The sequence below is a fragment of the Pristis pectinata genome, chromosome 5 (genome assembly GCF_009764475.1).
Source record: "Pristis pectinata isolate sPriPec2 chromosome 5, sPriPec2.1.pri, whole genome shotgun sequence".
NCBI classification, from domain to species: domain Eukaryota; kingdom Metazoa; phylum Chordata; class Chondrichthyes; order Rhinopristiformes; family Pristidae; genus Pristis; species Pristis pectinata.
The window spans coordinates 22,977,113-22,998,164 of NC_067409.1; positions in this window are offsets into that span (position 1 = coordinate 22,977,113).

Sequence of the window (21,052 nt, forward strand, 5' to 3'; positions counted from 1 at the left end):
AGCATCTGCAGCTATTTTCCTCTTGATATATTTGGTTATTCTAATTCCCTGACTGTCAGCAGCTGAAAGAAAAGGGATTACTTATTCTTTATGGTCTTTCACAACACATTAATCTGATCTCTTTTTTCCTAGTAATGCTGATGTCCAGCAGATTCTGCTTTTGTTCCATTATTAGAATCTAGCCATAATGTAACAGATATGGCAATGACATGGTGTCATGACAACAACCTTTCCCTCAATGTCAGCAAAGCAAAAGAGCTGGTTGTTGACTTCAGGAAGAGGGGGTGGTGCACATGCTCCTGTTTACACCAATAGTGCTGCGGTGAAGAGGGTTGCGAGGTTCAAATTCTTATGAGTGAACATCACCAAAAGCCTGTCCTGGTTCAACTACGTAGACGCCACAGCCAAGAAAGCTCACCAGCACCCCTGCTTCCTCAGGAGGCTAAAGAAATTCAGGATGACCCCATTGATGTTCACCAATTTTTATAGATGCACCATAGAAAGCATCCTATCTGGATGCATCATGGATTGGTATGGCAACTTCTCAGCCCAAGACTGCAAGAAACTGCAGAGAGTTGTGGACATAGCTCAGTACCTTGTGAAAACCAGCCTCCCCTCCATGGACTCTGTCTAGTCTTCTCACTGCCTCAGTAAAGCTGTCAACATAATCAAAGACCCCTCCCACCTTGAACGTTCTCTGTTCTCTCCCCTCCCATCAGGCAGAAGATACAAAAGCCTAAAGGCACATAGATGGACTCTTGACCTCACAATCTACATCATCTTGGCCTTGCATTTCCTCTGTAAGTGTAGCACTTTATTCTGCATTCTGTTATTGTTTTTCTCTTGTACTGCCTTGATCTACTCATGTGATGAAATGATCTGATGGATGGGATGCAGAACAAAGTTTTTTACTGTACCTCAGTACATGTGACAATAATAAAACAATTTACCTAATGTGTGACACAAGAAATTCTGCAGATGCTGCAATCTGGACCAATGAACAAAGTTCCTCCAGCACTTTTTGTGCATTGCTCCAGATTCCAGCATCTGCAGAATTTATGAAGGGTCTCGGCCCGAAACTTTGACTGTTTATTTCCTTCCATGGATGCTGCCTGACCTGTTGAGTTCCTCCAGCACTTTTTGTATATTTAGCCAATGTGTGAGTGTTTATCAATATGCAGAAAGTGACCAAGGCAGTAACTTTTCAGACTGTCATTAAGATGATTATAAAGTTTGTAAAAAAAAGACAATATTGCAAAATTGCAATTATTTTATTATAGCTGTGTAGAGCTTGTCTTCTGTATTCAAACACATTATGCATATGAATGAGATTCAAGAGACATGAGCAGACTGTGCTGGATGGGAAATGCCAAAGTTAAAATCTGCAGCCCTAGCCCAACAATTATGTTGCATTAAAATCATAAAATATAACGAGATTTGAAGTTTTCAAACAATTACTGCTGCAACACACAAAACTCTGTTGCTACATTTATCACATACAATTATAATTTAAAAGACTAGCTTCAAAATAAAGGCTGAAAAGGATTCTGGAGGTTACTGGCAGAGGTTATATCATACGCTTACCTGGTGTGTGAATATGGGTAAAGTTGTCCATATTGTACCCAATATGTAGCAGCAGTTCAAGACTTAATATATCAGATACTTCACTGGACTGGTAACCAAAGGCCTGGACTATTGATGTGGTCTTTAATTTTGTGACTACTGAAAGGTGATCATCTATTGCTTATCCCTATTGCCCTTGAGAAGATGGATTTAAGTCATCTTCCTGAACTGTTGCAATCCTTCCAGTAAAAGGCTCCCATAAATCTGTTGGGTAGAGAGTTCTAGATTATAACCTAGTGACAATGAAGAATCAGTATTTCCAACTCAGGATGGTGTGCAGCTTGGAACTGAATTTTCAAGCGGTGTTGTTCCCATACACCCGCTGCCCTTGTCCTTCCTGGAGATTGAATATTTGGGAGATACTATCGGAGTAGCCTGAGTGAGTTACAGCAGTGCATTTTGCAGATGGTACACTGTATCCACTGTGTGTGGTGGTGGAGTTGAATATTTAGAGTGGTCAATAGGATACCAATCATGTGGTCACCTTGGTCCTGGATGTTGTAATACATAGAACATAGAACATAGAACAGTACAGCACAGTAACAGGCCCTTCAGCCCATGATGGTGAATACAGATGAGACATATTCATTTAAGACTTTGCCCAAATTGCTGGCCCTGAACATTGATTACCCCTTTAGTCCCTAAGGAGACCCATTCTTTCCCTGGCTCTCTTCTTGCTCCTGATATTCTTACAGAATGTCTTGGGATGCTCCTTAATCTTACTTGCCAAGGATATTTCATGGCCCTTTTGTCCTCCTAATTCCTACGTCTCTCCTACACACTCTATATTCTTCAAAAGACTACCTCGATTCCAGTTATTTATACTTGACTCTTCTTTCAATATCGTTTGTCATCCAAGATTCCCCAGTGTTGCCATCTTTGCCTTTCACTCTTACCAGAACATTCCTCTCTTTGGATTTGAAGAATCTCTAGACTGGAACAATAGCTTTAGTGAGTCGAGATCTAGGAAGCATAATAGTTGGGTGAGGAGCTTTGCTGGGCTCAGGACAGGAATCACAAAGGGTGTGCAGCCAGTTACAGTAGTGGGAAATACCTTCATCAGCATTCCTGGTGCTTGACAGAATCTGCAACTTTTGACTTTCTGACCATCGAGAAAAGTTGTTCCAAAAGTCAAGAGTCGTACACACAAAGTCTCCCTTCATCCATTTACAATTGATCTATTTTGGATTAAAAACACGGTGATGCTGGAGGAACTCAGCAGGCCAGGCAGCATCCATGGAGAAAAGTAGGCGGTCAACATTTTGGGTCAGGACCCTTCTTCAGGACTCCTGAAGAGTTCAAGTTAAGGATTATTTTTCACTAATCGCAGACCACGAAAACACAAAACTACCAGGTGCCCTCAAGCTGAATCTGCAAAACTAAGACTGTTTTTCAAACTTGAACTCTAAATCACCACCAATGGTAAAGATGAGTCCTGAGGAAGGGTCCTGACCCAAAACATTGACCACCTGCTTTTCTCCACGGATGCTGCCTGGCCTGCTGAGTTCATCCAGCATCATCGTGTTTTTCATCTGGATTCCACCATCTACAGTCCTTTGTTTCTCTATTTTGGATTTCTTGGGTTTCTCCAACCAGAGGTGGATTGAAAATAGTCACTTGAGTTGGAGTATCTCAATGGTAGACTTCTTGCTTTATTCCAGGAGAAAAGGATGGGGGTGCTGTGATCGCAAATAACCATTCAGACAACACTTTATTTAACAAAGATCAACTGTGAATAAACCAATGTAAATTAAAATCTCACATTGTTCAATCAGTGCATTCATGTTGTGCAACAATTAGGAGTTTGATTTCAACTTCACATGAAAGTGTGCCTTGTCTTCTCACACCGGATGGCTTAAGGCTCCAAGCCACTGGTGCTTTTTAATTGTAGGATGTTTGTGATAATTATTTTAAAGAGTTCAAATTAAGGATTGTTTTTCACTAATCACAGACCACGAAAACATAAAACTACCAGGTGCCCTCAAGCTGAATCTACAAAACTAAGACTGTTTTTCAAACCTGAACTCTACTTCTCCACCAACGGTGAAGATGATCTGGAAGTCTCTCACTAAAATGACAGGGATTTAAGATGATTAAAAGCTATTCTGACATTATGATTGAACAAAAAACACTGGAAGATTCTCAGAGGAGTTCTTTTCAGACTTTGAAACAGAGCATAGGAGAAAGATTCCATTCATAATTCCCAATCAGTTGGTTGAGACTTGCATGAAAGAAGTTACTGTCCAGTGAAAAGCTGCTTCCTTTTTCCAAACATATTACTTAATGACAGGACACCTTTGCTTGTTCTATCATAACCCTTCCCAATCATTTCACCAAATTGAATTGTGCACACTATTTTATCAAGGATGAATAACTGAAGTGTTGTGCATGTTTTAACAAATATGGTAATATGCATACACTTACTGACGTGCCAAGTTAGAAATAAAGACCTTGGGAAGGATTACTCATTAACAGTGAATTCATTGCCAGTAAATAGCTGCATTGTTCCTGAAACAAGACAAAGCTGAAAGGTGACAGGTAATTTTCTCCAGCTAATTGCTTATTTCCCTTCCACATATCAAAGAAGGATTCAACTTGGAATCTGGCCAGAAATCTGAACTGACCGAAACGGCTTTAGTTTCAATTAATTGGTGTCCCTTTTTGATCCAGTCCTGTGCCAGAGGTCTTTTCTTTTAAATATCTTGAGATAGGTGTTGTTCAAAGTAGGTGTAGCGGCACGATAGTGTAGAAGTTAGCATAACGCTATTACAGCACCAGCGACCTGGGTTCGATTCCCACCACTGTCTGTAAGAAGTTTGTACATTCCCCCTGTGTCTGCATGGGTTTCCTCCAGGTGCTCTGGTTTCCTCCCACATTCCAAAGACGTACAGGATAGGAGTTGAGGGCATGCTATGTTGGTGCTGGAAGCGTGGCGACACTTGCAGGCTGCCCCCAGAGCATTCTCTGTAATGCAAAAGATGCATTTCACTGTGTTTTTTGATGTACATGTAACTAATAAATAAATATCTCAAGTATCTTAAAATCAGGAGTGGCTTATGATAAGTTAAAGAAGAAGAAATTGTTTCTAGTGGGACAGTGGCTGCTCACCAGAGGATATAGTGAGTAGGAAAAGAAGCAGAGATGAGGTCAGGGTTTATTTTACTATTAGACACTGTAGGTCATTGTGACATGGAATCCACAGCCTGAAAGAATAGTGGATGCATGTTCTATGATGATTTTCAAAGAGTATTGGATAAACAGTCCAGGAGTAGAAATTTGCTAATCTCCAGTGAAAGGGTAGGTTAATGGGATTAATTACATCTTCTTTTCAAAGAGCCAATACAGGTGTGATGAGCCAAGTGGTCTCCTGTGTCACATCCTTCCGTTTATTCCATGGCCAACTGTCCTCTCCTATCAAATTCCATCTTCTTCAGGCCTGTGTCACTTCCATCTATCGCTTCCCAGTTTCTTACATCATTCCCACTCTCCCTCCTCCCTCACCTGCCTATCAGCCTCCCTCACCTGGATCTGCCGATCACCTACCAGCTCTTGCTCCATCCCTTCCTCCCCCACCTTTTTATACTGGCTATCTCCCCTCTTTCTTTCCAGTTCTGATGAAGGGTCTCGACCTGTCACGGCGACTATCCATTCCCCTCCATTGATGCTGCCTGACCCGCTGAGTTCCTCCAGCATTTTGTGTGTTGCTCCACATTTCCAGCATCTGCAGTCTCTCTCGTGTCTCCTGTGTCACTGTATAGTTCCATAGGAACCATTTCTATTGAGGTTTAAGGTGAAAGTGGTCAAGGTGCAGGTAAAGCTGAGAACAGGAAACAGCTGACTCCAGCTAAGCGTCACTGAAACTGCGAATTGACCATAGGAAGTGGTAGAGGCAAGTATGTCTAAAAGACCTTTAAACAGGCATATGGATAGGAAAGGAATATGAGCCAAACAGGCCAATGGGACGAGCTCAGGTCAGCATGGATGAGTTGGGCTGAAGGGCCTGATTCTGTGCTGTATAATTCTTTGACTCTATAAAATGTCCCAAGAATAATAAATATCACATTTCTCTCTGTCCTAAGTGCACCAGAAATCAGTGGGCTGAAATAAAATAATTATGATCCATGCCGATGAGCTTTGAACATATAACATAGAGCAATCAACCTTTGATTGAACTCTGCTGGGAATCTAGGGCTTGGGCTGTGTCATGGGCTCTGAGGGGGACCAGAATTAACTGTCTTGGGCCATTTTTAAAGCCCAGGGAAACTGCATATCGAAAGCTGTCTCCTGGCAATGAGCAAGGCTAGCAGAAGGGGCTGGAATATGAGGAACTGTTGCAGGATTCAAGCCAGATGAATCATTGGAACTGAGCCTCTTCCTGTTTATGGAGCTCAACAGCCAAAATCGTGTAAGAACCTGAAGGGTCTTGATAGGGTGGATATGGAGGGTATGTTTCCTCTGGTGGGAGAACGTAGAACAAAGGTCTATGTGCAAAAATGAGGGCTCGCCTATTTAAAACAGAGATGAGTCAAAAATTTTTCTCGGAGAATTCTTTGGACCTCTCTTTCTCAAAGGGAGGTGGAAGCAGAATCTAAATATTTTTAAGGCAGAGTTAAATAGGTGCTTGATAAACACTGAAAGGTTATAGATGTAGGTGGAGAAGTGGAGCTAAGATTACAATCAGATCAGCCATGATCTTATTGAATGACAGAGCAGGCTCAAGGGCCAAATTGGCTCAACCCTGCTCCAAATGCATTTGTCCTTGTCTTAATTACTCCAGAATACAGAAAAATAGAAATTGTCTGCATTCTTTGGCCTGCCCATAAGGCTCAGTAACTGCTTGTCACTTCCTCTGAATTTATCATCCTGTCCCAATTATCCTTTTGGTCTTAACTTTTATCTTTAGGGAAGTGACATACTTGTTCCTCAAGGCAGGAGCAAGAAAATCAGTCTTCATAATATAATAAGATTTCTATTGAAAAAAATATCAGTGTAAACAGAGGAGGGTTTTGTCTAGGTCCCTGCTGAAACTTGCAGGCCATTGGTTTCTAACAAGGCCTATTTCCATTGATCAGGGCCATCTGCTTTTGACTGTAAAGCTAGTTTATGATTCAATTTGATTATTTTCCAGTAATCCCTCTTTAGTACCCTTATTTGTTGAACCATCTTCAAATAGCATCTGAGAGTCCAATTGTATTATATTTGCTTTATTGCCCTTGTCAACTGATTTTGTTACTGCCACAGAATATTTTCTCTGGGTTTATTATTAAATCCATGCCAGCAAATCCCTGGACTTCGGGCTCTTTCAAGAATCATAACTATTGTGGCCTAAAATTCTTTCAAATATTCTGATATTTACCTCAAATATCCAGGACATGCCCTCTTCTCATTACTACCATCAGGGAGAAGGTACAGGAGTCTGAAGGCCCACACTCAGCCATTCAGAAACAGCTTCCTCCCCTCGGCCATTAGATTTCTGAATGGTCCATGAACCCATGAATACTACCTCGTGATTCCTTTTTTTTGCACAAATTATTTAGTTTTGTAATTCATAGTGACTTTATGTCTTTGTACTCTACTGCTGGCCCAAAACTACATCTTTCATGTCATCTGAGTCAGTGATAATAAATCTGATTCTATCCTATTCTATTCTGACCTCTAGTTTCTCAATACCTCCTCTGTCATTGCCTTTTCAATCACAGGTCTCATCCCATATGATCCCCAACCTGACTTTCTAAACAGTAGGATCTTCCCTTTCCCAAGTGACTGGGACCTTTCCCAAGGGCTCCTAGTTTCAGTCCTCTGTTACTAATGATCCTTCCTGGCTGTCAGCTAGTTTCTGTATTTGGCTAATGCCCAGATGGCAAACATATCTGGCCCTGCTGACTTCATTGGATAATGTTGGCCTCCTGCTTATTCTACCCATACCTTCACCAGGAATTAGAACATTTTGAAGCAGGTATAATGAAAACAATAACAACGGGGTGAAGGCTGGATATGAATGCAGAATTAAGGGAGTATACACAAGAGGCCTCATCTAGATGAAGAGTATTACAAGGCTGGGGATTGGAGGGCTTGCTGAACTTAAACCAGGCTTTCATATCAATTGTAGTATGGGCAATGAATACTGGTCTTCCATCAATGCCCACTGTGTATGAATTATATATCAATAAAAAAATAATTAGGGGTTCGTTTCCTGCCCAGTGCCCAACAAAATGAGCAGCTTGACTTGAGGCCAAAAGGGAAATGTTTATAGAGACACTATATAGAGTCTACACAGGGAAGAGGCCTGAGCAATTGGTATGGAAGAAGATATTGAAGCAGAAGTTGAGAGATCAGATATCATTGGTATTGGTATTGGTTTATTGTTGTCACTTGACTGAGGTGCAGTGAAAAACTTTTCTTGCATACCGATCGTACAGGTCAATTCATTACACAGTGCAGTTACATTGGGTTAGTACAGAGTGCATTAATGTAGTACAGGTAAAAACCATAACAGTACAGAGTAAAGTGTCACAGCTACAGAGAGAGTGCAGTGCAATAAGGTGCAAGGTCACAACAGGGTAGATCGTGAGGTCATAGTCCATCTCATCATAACCAGTGTTGTTGGGAGAGACCCCCTCCCAATCCCTCCCAGCTCTTATGCTTGATTAAGGTTAAGGTAAAGATCTTTAATTTGTATACCCAACATGCATTCTTTTTATTTATAATTTACATTTTGATCCCTTCATCTATTAGAGTTGAGAATATGCAGCAAAGAAGTATGTGAGATGTAACAAATAAAGTTTGAGTTCATGTTAATGTGGAGAATCTTCCTATGTTGCTCTTGGGTGTGCCAGGGTGGTTCACCACTACAATATAACAGGGCTTTGCTAGAACCAGGGCAGAGATGAAAACAAGTGAACATTAGAAAAGAAAACCAGAGCTTGAGGAAAGGAAGAAGAAGAGAAAGAGGTAAAAAACAGCTGGCAGAGAACCATTGGTCCAACCAGATAAACAGCAGTCTCCACAAGGCAACAGAAGGGTAACTAAAAGAGAAGAACTTTACTACAAATACTCTGCAGATACTTGTCCAGACTGCTCAAATAGCAACTCCCAAATCAATGTCCCGTGGCACTTTCAGTGTCGTTACTTGTTCTCATACTGTTGATTCTCCATATCATTTTGATCAGTTTTCACTCCTTTCTTAGGTTGTCATTTATGTTGCTTTTATCCTTTTCCTTGATCTACCAAAGATCATTTAGAATATTTTCATCTTGTCTGCACAGCCATGATCCACTGCACTGTCACCAGAATTGTTCAGTGCTTCGTGTGTCACGGGCCTTGTTGAGTCCACTGGAAACTTCACGCAACAGATATCTTTTTTTTCTCATATTGTGTTAGTAATCAACTCCTTCCCGTGTTTCATAGAAAGATAAGGGAATTAAAAATCCAACCTACTCTTTAATGATGACCACTTTAAGGTGCTTTACTTCAAGTGCATATTTCATGTAACCACAACTCAAATGGATAAGTATGCTGGATAAATAATAAACACATATTCAGCATTGGAATATTGTCCAAAGTGATTTATTCTAATTAAAGTGTTTATTTAATTGTTCAATAATGGAAACATCAGTGGCCAAAATTGGATAGATGCCAAAAACAGGTAGAGAGACTAGGGTTACCTTGCACCCATTGAGTAGAACGTAAACTGTGTGCCAACTTTGAGCTGCCTGTTCTATTTCAATTTGTAATGTCCTGCCAATGCTAACTACACTATTTATTGACAGGGAACTTCAATAGAGTCAGACATTGAGTAACTTGCACTACTTAAATCTAGCTGTCTTCTCTCTTATAGCATCAGCATGGACAAGTTGGGCTCTGGGGCCTGTTTCCGTGCTGTATTACTCTATGACTCTCTGACAGTGCATTGTAGTTACATCTGGTGCAGGAAATCATTACCCAATAGTATATGACCAGGAAGACAACAGCACAGCAGGGGAGAGAGTGGGTCCCAAGATTCACTGATGGGTGAGCTGAAAAGTAGGAGAGAGGTCTTTTACCCACAGGGGAGCAGGAAGTTCACGGGCACTTGGCAGAAAGGCAGCGTGACCAGACACCACAGGAAGTTCAGTCGCCTCAGTGAATGAATGTTTAAGTGCTTTAGCTTTCCAGCTGCAGCACCAGCCTCAGCTCCTTCACTATCTCTCTTTAAGAGACTGCAGAGTATTCTGTATGTTAAATGAACAAAGTGCTTTGTTAAACAGAAGAACCTACATCGAGGGACAAAATATTTCTTTTCTGTGGTCCTTTCCCAGACAGACAGCCAATTCCGGCCTGTTCAAGACTAACAAGGTAACAATATATTTGTGGTCATGTGATATGATTCTTAAAGGGGTATACACCCAACATTGCACAAGTCAAATATGCAACATCCCTTCTATTATGATGATAAAATAGGAGAAAAACAGCATGCAACATAACCGTCCAGTCAGTAGGTGCTTTATTTTGGCATTTGGTCCTCCAGATACTCGGGTCAAAGGGTTGTCCTTTTAGATCTGACCCTATGTCTATTCTTCCAATATGAGTTGCCCCCCCCCCCCCCCTCCACTGTGATCTCATGTGATCTGGGTTATGGTGTGTGTCAAATCACCATAGCATTCTGCTCCACCTAGTGCTGGTCTGCTGTCATGGTGTCTCCAACTCTCAGGAGGTCCTTAGCAGATCCATCCTATTAGTGTGCCTGTCGTGGTGTAGCTTTCATGATTAGCCTTATTGGCCCCCTCTGCTGGATTGCAGTACTTCACAGTTTTAGGGGTGACACCTTTCCAATCTACTACAATGAAATCCATCTCCCTTCGCTCTTGATCCTTCAGGTTCCTCATCTTCTGACAGTAACTCCCAGCCAGCTTCGACAGTACATCAACATCATTGGTTTCAACTGTACTGCCTTGAGATTGATGACTACTTCAAGTGGGCATTGCTCCTGAGTCAAGTTGCAATGTCACTGGTTGCCCTTGTACCAACACCCTGGCTTGGAAACAGCCAGCAGATGTTCTTTCTGCAGATTTGATTTTGTTTAACATTAGGTACATTATATTCATCTGGTACCCTGAACCTGTAACATTGTATGGATCATCTCACGCATTCCATAAACTTCATCATGCACAATCTGTTGAAATGATTTTCTAAATCCATATCATTCATGCTTTTCCCAAAGGCAGGACATTTCTTTTTCGGCTGCTCATGTTGCTGCCAGTAACATTTGCAACAAGCAGACTTGGCAACACTTTTCCTTAACTGCCTTTATCTTGCACTTCGCTGCATGTACTGCCTCCTGTTGGCCAATTTGGCATTTCTAGCCTGGCTTTGGATAGCTCTGCTTCTTTGCACGTCTGCGTACATTTTTCGAGAGTTTGCTCTGTCTCATGAGATCATGGTTCCCTTGGACTGTTCTGCCAGATTCCACAATAATCAACCTCTGAATCGACCAGCAAATCTACAAAACTGCAATTACCTGCTTATAGCATTAGCTCCTTTAGGAGTCTCCCTGCTCCTGGCTGCGTGCAGAGAACCAGTAATGGTCAACTCTTTCATTTCTAAGTGGCTTATAATGTGTTTGTAATGCATCTAATGCATTCTCCAGGGTCACATTGGAGGGCTTTATGGCATGGTACAATTCTCTGCCCTTGTGACTAATGATAGCTAACATTATTTAAGTCTGTTCTGGTTTATCTCGCATTACCAGTTCAACATAAAGTGTAAACTCTTCCCTCCAGCATTTCTCTCATTTAAATGGGTTACGTGCCTGGAAATCCAGTGGCTTAAGTATTTTTATGTGTTCCATGGCATAGTATCTCACCTGAATCACACAGTTCACTGTCTCTCAACACACACTGACCTGTTATCTTAACTTGCAGGCATTTAGTCTAAATACTATAGCTTTACTAACCAGCATGCTGACATCATTTATCAGTATCTTTCTTCAAGATAGTGGAGAATAGCTGGTAGGTTAAACTAACACATGCTTTATTAAACAGGAGAACCTACAGAGAGGGACTGAGCAATTTTCTGTGGGCCTTTCTCAGAGTGGCAATCAGTTTCAGTTTGTTCAATATCAACAATGTACCAATATATTCATGGTTACATGATGCAATTCTTAAAGGGGTACACATCCAATATTACATAAGTCGTATATGTTACATCAGCCACTACTCAATTCACCAACCACCTACAAAAAGCCTTAATCAATCAAAGCTCATACCTAACATTCTTATTCTCCACTTCATCCTCATAACGTATTGCAAGGCTCACACTTATACCCCGCATGCACTTGTATGTTATGCTCTCAGGGTATGGATGTTGCTGGCGAAGTCAGCATTTCTTGTCCTTGTATTCCTCTGAGCTGAGGAGGCCATTCAGAGTCAGGAGTCACATGGAGATGAGACCAGATACAAACGTTTGCTGTCCAGATTGAATTTTACCAGTTTTGTGGTTAATGTTATTGACCACATGTTATTTCTTTTCAAATTCCAGATCTTGAATTCCTTGAATTTAAATTTCCAAGCAGCAAAGGTGAAGTCCAAACTCATGTCCATGGATCTGTCAGCTTATACAGTAACTTAACCACAAGTATAGCCCATACTTTCACATCAATGGTAGGAACCTTAACAGAATTGATGTACAGAGGGGTCTTGATATCCAAGTCCATTGCTCCTTATCAGCGGCCACGCAAATTGATAGGGTGGTAAAGAAGGTATGTAGCATGCTTGCCTTCATTGGTTGGGGGAAATGAAGTCATCAAGTCATCTTGCAGGGATGTAACACTTTGGTTAGGCTTTGGTTAAATACAAGAGATTGTGAAGTTTTGTGTGCAATCCTGGTCGCCCCATTACAGGAAGGACGTGGGGTCATTGGAAAGGGTGCAAATGAGGTTTACCAGGATGCTGCCTGGATTAGACGGTATGAGTTATAAGAGAAGGTTGGACAAACTTGGGTTGTTTTCCCTGGAGCGTGGGAGACTGAGGGGAGACCTGATGGAAGTTTATAAAATTATGAGAGGCATGGATTGAGTAGACAGTCAGAATTTTTTTCCCAGGGTAGGAATGTCAAATAATAGAGGACATGCATTTAAGGTGAGAGGGGGAAAATAATTAAAGGAGATCAGCGGGGCAAGTTTTCTTTACATAGAGAGTGGTAGGTGCCTGGAATATGCTGCCAAGTGTAGTGGTGGAAACAGATGAGGCAGTGGTGTTTAAGAGGCTGTTAGACAGACAGATGAAAATGCAAGGAATGGGGGGATGTTGACCATGTGCAGGCAGAAGAGCTTTAGTTTTATTCAGCATCGTGTTCAACACAGACATCGTGGGCGGTAGGGCCTGCGCTGTACTGTTCTGTTTTCTAGCTGTACAACTGCGAAAGGCCCATTCACAGACAGAGGTTGCTTGACATTCACTGATACGCTTCCTTTGTTATTGTGTGACATAATGAAAAGAGGAAAAAAGGTCATTGGAGGCAGCAGGAGTGGACCTGTATGTTCTAATCTTCCATGTAGGAGTTGGTGCTGACCATCATTGGAATAACCATGGCTGATGCTCATTTGAAGGTGATGCGATTTGCCACAGTCATCCTCAGGCATCCATGCTGGGCCATCAGCTACTTACAATATGCATTAATGATTTAATAAAGGGGCTGAGTGTAATGCACCCAAGCTTGCTGATGCTACAAAGATAAATGGAAAAATAAAGTGCAAGAAATCACAAAGTGTCTGCAAAGAAATATTGACAGTTAAGTGAGTGGGGCAAAAATTGGTGGAATATAATGTTGGTAAAGATAAGTTTATCCACTATGGCAGGCGTTATAGAAAAGTAGAGTATCATTTAGATGGGGTCATACTTAGAATATTGCTTCTTGGGCGACTCTGGGTGTCCTCATGCAAGAAAGCCAAAAAGCTAGTAGCAAGCAATTAAGATAAGATTTCTTTATTAGTCACATGTATATCGAAACACACAGTGAGATGCATCTTTGCGCAGAGTGTTCTGGGGGCAGCCCGCAAGTGTCGCCACACTTCCGGCGCCAACATAGCATGCCCACAACTTCCTAACCTGTACATCTTTGGACTCTAGGAGGAAACCAGAGCCCCCATAGGAAACCCACACAGACACGGGGAGAACGTACAAACTCCTCACAGACAGTGGCCAGAATTGAATCCGGGTCACTGGCGCTGTAATAGCGTTACGCTAATGGCTACACTACCGTGCCTGCCCAGGAAAGAAAATGTAATATTGGTCTTTTTTGCAAGGGAGATGGAGAACAAAAGTAAGGAAATCTTGCAGTACTATGCAGGTCATTGATGAGATCTCACCTGGAGTACTGCTCACGGTTCTGGTTATCTTGCACAAGGACGGAGATACATGCCTTCGGTTGCAGCAAAGGTTCACTCATTTGATTCCTGGGATGAGGGGAGCTATCTTATGAGGAAATATTGAGCAAATTGGTCTCTACTTTCTGAATGAGAGGTGATCTCATTCAAATACACAAGATTCTGAGAAGGTTTGTCATGCAAGATGCTGTACAGAAATTTCCCCCAGTGCACCAATAAATTGAGATTAAAGTCTCAGGATAAGGGTTTGAAAACTGAAAGAAGGATGAACTTTCTCATTGAGTTACAGAAACAGGCCCTTTGGTCCACCATGTCCATGCTGACCCTCAAGTATCTATACTAATCCCATTTGCCAGTACTTGGTCTGCAGCCTTCTATGCATTGGCGATTCAAGTGCTTGTCTGGATACAGAGATTGTGAATTTTGTACTCGCTGCAGTTTAGAAGGATGAGAGGGGATCTAATTGAAACCTACTGAATATTGAAAGGCCTGGATAGAGTGGATGTGGAGACGATGTTTCCAGTAGTGGGAGAGTCTAGCACCAGAGGGCACAGCCTCAGAATAGAAGGACACTTCTTTAGAACAGAGATGAGAAGGAATTTCTTTAGCCAGAGGGTGGTGAATCTGTGGAATTCATTTCCACAGACAGCTGTGGAGGCCATGTCATTGGATATACTTAAAGCAGAGGTTGATAAGTTGTTGATTAGTAAGGGCATCAAAGGTTACAGGGAGAAGGCAGGAGAATGGGGTTGAGAGGGAAAAATAAATCAGCCATGATCAAATGACAGAACAGACTTGATGGGATGAATGGCCTAATTCTGCTCCCATGTCTTATGGTCTTATTTTTGGAATCTTCTGTCTCAAGAATGCTGAGTCATTAGATATAACATTTGGGGAAGTTTTCCATGCACCAACTCTGTGCTCTTTGGCTGTTAGAACACCCTTGGTTATTTTTATTATTAAAGTATCTATTTGGGGTCAAAGCTGGATGAAATCGTTAATATCACCCAGCATGATTAATTCATGAGCAATCCAACTACTTGTGGAATAACTTGAAACCAAGTCTACATATTCCTCTTTTCCTTTCTCCTACATGTACCTACTCTGTGGTCACTAGCTGAACCAGCAATTGTAATGATTAGACTAAACAATCAGATCCAGTCCCTTGGGCAGTGTTATTAACTGAGATGCTCATCTAATGACCTGGATAGAGGGATCTGACATTGTGGTGCACTGATTCAAAGTAATAAGCAATAGGAGAATCAGAAATAGAATACCAGGAATTAAACTGTAATCAAATAGCAGAGCCATCTACAAATTTCACTCAACAAAACAAAAAATTATGCCGGTTTATTTCAAATTTTAAGAGGAAAATGATCTACAAATACCTCTGGCCAGCAATTTATTTATCCTTATATACTCTCTAATGCAATTCAATGTTATTAAACCCATTCATAATGGATGTTGTTAACATGTAAATTCCTTGTTCAGCTTTTTACAAGGCAGCAAAAGTAGTCCCAATGGATCTATCAAACTAGATTAAAACCACATTCATGTAACATACAGTTAGCTGCAATCCATTTTGACATGTATTGAATTTTACATTTCATGGAATCCAGGCTTCATTTTGTGAATGACACGTAACCTCTCATGATCTCTTAGCATATTTTTGTTGAAATAAAGCAGCAACATCAGACCCTTTGCATCTGATTCGTCTGACTGAAACCAGGAGCTTGTGGTATATTTGCAGACTTGTGACTTGTTTAAAGCACAGGCCAGAAACCAGCAAATATGAATTATGGATTTCTTTAGTTTTCAAAACAATAATCAAAGTTAGTTACAAGCACGATTCTTTGTTCGCAAGGAATATTCCCTGACATTAAGGGATTATTCAGTGAGAACATTTAACACAAGCAGTATGAAAATCAGATCATTAGGTCCTGTTTATTAGGTACTATGAATGTCCTGAGGTCGCCCAAATGGTATTGTTATTGGTTTATTATTGTCACATGTACCAAGATACAGTGAAGAGCTTTTGTTTGCATGTATCTAGGCAGATCATGCCATACATCAGTGTATCGAGGTAGTAAAATGAAAATAGAATGCAGAATATAGTGTTACAGCTACAGAAAAAGTGCAAATGCCATGAAGAGGTAGATTGGGAGATCGAGTTCATCTTCAGCATATGAGAGGTCCATTCAAGAGTCTGATAACAGTGGGGTAGAAGCTGTCCTTGAGTCTGGTGATACATGCTTTCAAGCTTTTGTATCTTCTGCCTGACGGGAGAGGGGACAAGAGAGAATGACCAGAGTGGGAGGGGTCTCTACAAGATGGCGACTCTTTGCGAGCTGTCCCCAGCAGATCCTCTCATTACATTTATTACAATAGTGCTACTCTTTAAAATGGTATCAGTGTTGTGGTTAGACAGCATGTCAGTGAGGGTATTGGTCAAATACTTGCCAGAAGAATGCAGAACATGATGTCACCACTGCCAGCTGTTTTGGAGCTCAACATTGCAGCCAACCTTGTCCAGCAGGAAGGACCATCACCCTGCTCCCCCAACTCCGCCCAATCACTGCTGTTTAAAGGGATTGCTGGTTGATTTCTTCTGCTGTTGCTTTGATTTTGGTGCTTTCTGTAGGTGTTTCAGGTTGCAAAGGTCCACGTGGACTAGTGAGATAGGTACCAAAGGACATCTTGATCATTTTAAGACTTCTGCACCAATTGGTTGCTCATAGCCATGTGCATTCCACCTGCAGTCAACTATCACTGAGAAAGTGAAGAGACTGCACCCAGGCTAGATAGGATAAGCTACTAGTAAAGGGAGGAGGTGGGTGGGGTGAGGGGAAGGGTTGTAGGCATTTCATACTAGAGTGCTCAGGGAATAATTCTCTTATGTAAGCTTCAGTGAGGGAAGTTTATGAGATCTCTTCATTTAATTAAGGATATTCATGCTGAAGCTTGCCAAATACAGAAGCCTCAATTGCAACATCAGATCAGTACAAGGACTGCATTGCCAGTGGCTGTCACGTTAGCTGTTGGAATTAATTGTAATGTCTCACAGTTTGCCATTCATTGTTCCATAACGATAGTCACTGAGGATCTATTATAAATATGAGCTATCATTCATCTTCCCCAGCTAGAGACCAGTAGCAGAGAGAGCATGCGACTTGCTTTGATGAAGGATCTTTGACCTGTTTCTCTTCCCACGGGTGCGTCCTGACTTGCTGAGTACTTCCAGTGTTCCCTGTTTTTGTTTTAGATTTCCAGCATCTGCAAGTTTATTTTTGATTTTTATGAGCAGGTGACTTTGTTAAGATTAGAATTTTGGTGAGGATGCCACTTGCCACTGATGGCACTTGCACTACCTGATTTCTCTCCCTCAATATCAAGCTCCATCAGTGCAAAGATCCCTCAGTACTGCACTGCAATGAGAACCTAATCAATGCTCTATATGCTGGAATAATGACTTCATACTGCATCAAAGTCGAGTTTATTGTCATATGCACAATTACATGTATTCACAGGTGCATGGAAAAACTTACTTGCAGAAACATCACAAGGACTTAGCATCAGAGACACATATTCACAAGAAAACAAATTAAACAGAAATTCTACAAAATTATACAAGAACGAACGCAATTAGAACAAAAAAAAAACAAGTCCATTGTAGTGCAAGGTAGTTATATTGTTGCTCTACTGAGGTTGTGATTAGGGTTGTGCAGGTTGGTTCAAGAACCGAACAGTTGAAGGGAAGTAGCTGTTCTTGAACCTGGTGGTGTGAGACTTCAGGTTTCCGTACCCGATGGTTGCCGATGGTAGCTGTGAAAAGATGACATGGCCCAGATGGTCAGGGTATTTGATGATATATTTTACCTTCTTGACACTATCTGTGTAGGTACAAACACTGCCCCTGTTGGTGCACAGGTACAGTTTCTGTGGGTGGACATAGACTGTCATAATGTGTGCACATGCACTGCCCCTGTAGGTGGACAATTGAACCAATCAGCAAAACCCAAATCACTACAGTTTAGCAACACTATGACCACTTTGATCACTTTGCACTAAAATGGACCTTGTTTTTGTTTTGTTCCAATTGTGTTCTGTCTTGTATATATGTTTTTCTTGTGAATGCTGCTTAGATCACAAGATCACAAGACAAGGGAGCAGAAGCAGGCCATTCGGCCCATCGAGTCTGCTCCAAGGAATAGATGATGCTATATAGAACATAAAACATAGAACAGTACAGCACAAGAACAAGCTCTTTGACCACAATGTTGTGCCGAACCAATTACATTAGTAATAAAATGCCCAACTAAACTAATCCCTTCTGTCTACACAATGTCCACATCCTATCATTTCTCTCACATTCATGTGGCTGTCTAAGAGCTTCTTGAACGTCCCTATCGTATTTGCTTCCACCACCACCACCACAGGTAACGCATTCCAGGCACCCACCACTCTCTGTGTAAAAAAAACTTGCCCTGCACATCTCCTTTGAACTTTCCCCCTCTCACCTTAAATGCATTCCCTTTGGTTTTAGACATTTCAACCCTGGGGAAAAGATACTGGTTGTCTACTCTATCTACGCCTATCATAATCTTATAAACCTCTATCAGATCTCCCCTCAGCCTCTGCTGCTCCAGAGAAAACAACCCAAGTTTGTCCAACCTCTCTTCATAGCACATGCCCTCTAATCCAGGCAGAATCTTGTTAAACCTCTTCTGCATGACATTCAAAGCCTCGACATCCTTCCTATAATGGGACGACCAGAACTGAATGCAATACTCCGGATGCGGCCTAACTTAAGTTTTATAAAGCTGCAGCATAACTTCCTGACTCTTGAACTCAATACCTTGACTAATGAAGGCAAGCATGCCATATGCCTTCTTTACCACCCTATCAACCTGTGTAGCCACTTTCAGGGAGCTATGAACTTGGACCCCAAGCTCCCTCTGTACATCAACACTGTTAAGGTTTTTACCATTAACAGTGTACTGTCTCTTTACCTTTGATCTCCAAAGGTGCAAGACTTACATTTGGCTGGGTTAAACTCCATCTGTCATTTCTCCGCCCATATCTGCAACTGATCTATATCTCATCGTATTCTTTGCCACTCTTCTACACCATTCACAACACCACCAATATTCGTATCATCTGCAAATTTAAAAACCCACCAATGTACATTTTCATCAAGGTCATTTATGCACATCACAAACAGTAGAGGCCCCAGTATGGATCCCTGAGGAACAGCACTAGTCACAGACCTCGAGCTATAATAAATCCCATCGACTACTACCCTCGGTCTTCTATGGGCGAGCCAGTTCTGAATCCAAACGGCCAATTCACCTTGGATCCCATGCATCTTAATCTTCTGGGTGAGCCTCCCATAAGGCACCTTGTCCCTGTGCCTGTGCCTGTGATGCTGCTGCAAGTAAGTTTTTATTTCACCTGTGCATACATGTACTTGTGCATGTGACAATAAACTTGACTTTGACTTTGAAAAGTAACCACTGTGCATTTTGTGGGAGGTATGTGTTCACCGATGGTGGAGAGAATGAATGTTTAAGTTGTCAATCTACTGGGTGCTTTGAACTAGATGGTGTTGAGCTTCCTGAGAGTAGTTGGTACTGCAACCAGGCAAATGGAGAGTATTCCTGACCTGTGGTTTATAAATGTATGCAAAGATTCGACAGTGTTAGGGAGTCACTCACTGCAGAATATCCAGCCTCTAATCTGTTCCTACAGCCACAGTATTTATGTGGTTGCTCCAGTTGAGTTTGTGTTCCCAGGATGTTGATGGGGGACAGAGGTGTATTCAGCAATGGTAATGTTATTTGAGTGTCAAAGGTAGGCTGTAAAACTCTCTCGCTGTATGTATTGTTGGAACCTGAAATCATAGAAATAAGTTATGGATATTTCGGTCTACTTACTTGAACTTTGTAGGTGATGGGAAGACCTTGTGTGATCAGGAGATGAGTCACTCACTGCAGGATAAACAAAGTATAAATGTTGAGGTGAATACAAGCAGGGATTAGAGCGATACAGACCATGTGCAGACAAATGGGATTAGTTTAATTTGGCATTACTGTCAGCACTGACATGGTGGGCTGAAGGGCCTATTCCTGTGCTGTACTTTTCTATGCTTCTAATAATGTCACTATATTAGCAGAATATAATTTGCATACAGTCACTTAAAAAATTTTGTCTGACTGTTGCAAATAGCGGTAGAAAATGGTACAGGCAGAGAACTGGCCAGAGGCCAATGAATCAATACCATCCCCTCTCTTCTCCTCCTCTGTGCATCACCAGATAGGGCAGCCTCCACAAATTTACCATTGACTTTTGTTTTCAAATGATCTTCTTACACATTTCAGAAATAAAAATGACCAAGATACTGTGAACTACATTCACAGTCCAATTCTCATGTCAATTTTCTTTCTAAACTTTGCTGCATGACATCTGTGTGTTACATTATGATGGAAATTGTATACATCAGCAACACAAAGCACTAAATTGGAGTGAGAGCTTTTGACAATATGCAGTTCATGTGAGATCACATTATTGTGAAACAAGGACCCTCTGTAGCACTTTAACTCATAAATCCAGTCTCTCATGTACAGGTGTGTCCTATTCAAAAGTATTTTTATTGCAATGAATACGAGCAGCATTAAATTATAAAATTCTGTCAGATACATACTTATCAGAAACTTCACAAACCTTGATTTTCTTTCCCTCAATGGGATTTTAAACATGTGTATACCTTTTGGTAATACTAGAGGTGTTGGAGGTCCACCAGAATTTCTCAGGGGCAGAATCTGACCCATTGATCTGTGCCAGATCTGACTTAATAATGATCAGAAAGCTGAAACTGGTTGCATGGACATTTAACATTCAGTACAAGATATATTGATGATCTTCTAAATTCTGTTGGTGTATTAATTCAAGTGATAACACCAATAACAACTTATGCAGCAAAACATCCAAAGAGCCATTGAACAATATTTCTTTGAAGAAGGAATACAAATTGAAGGTGTTGGATAAAGTAAGGGAAGGGTTTGAGGAGAG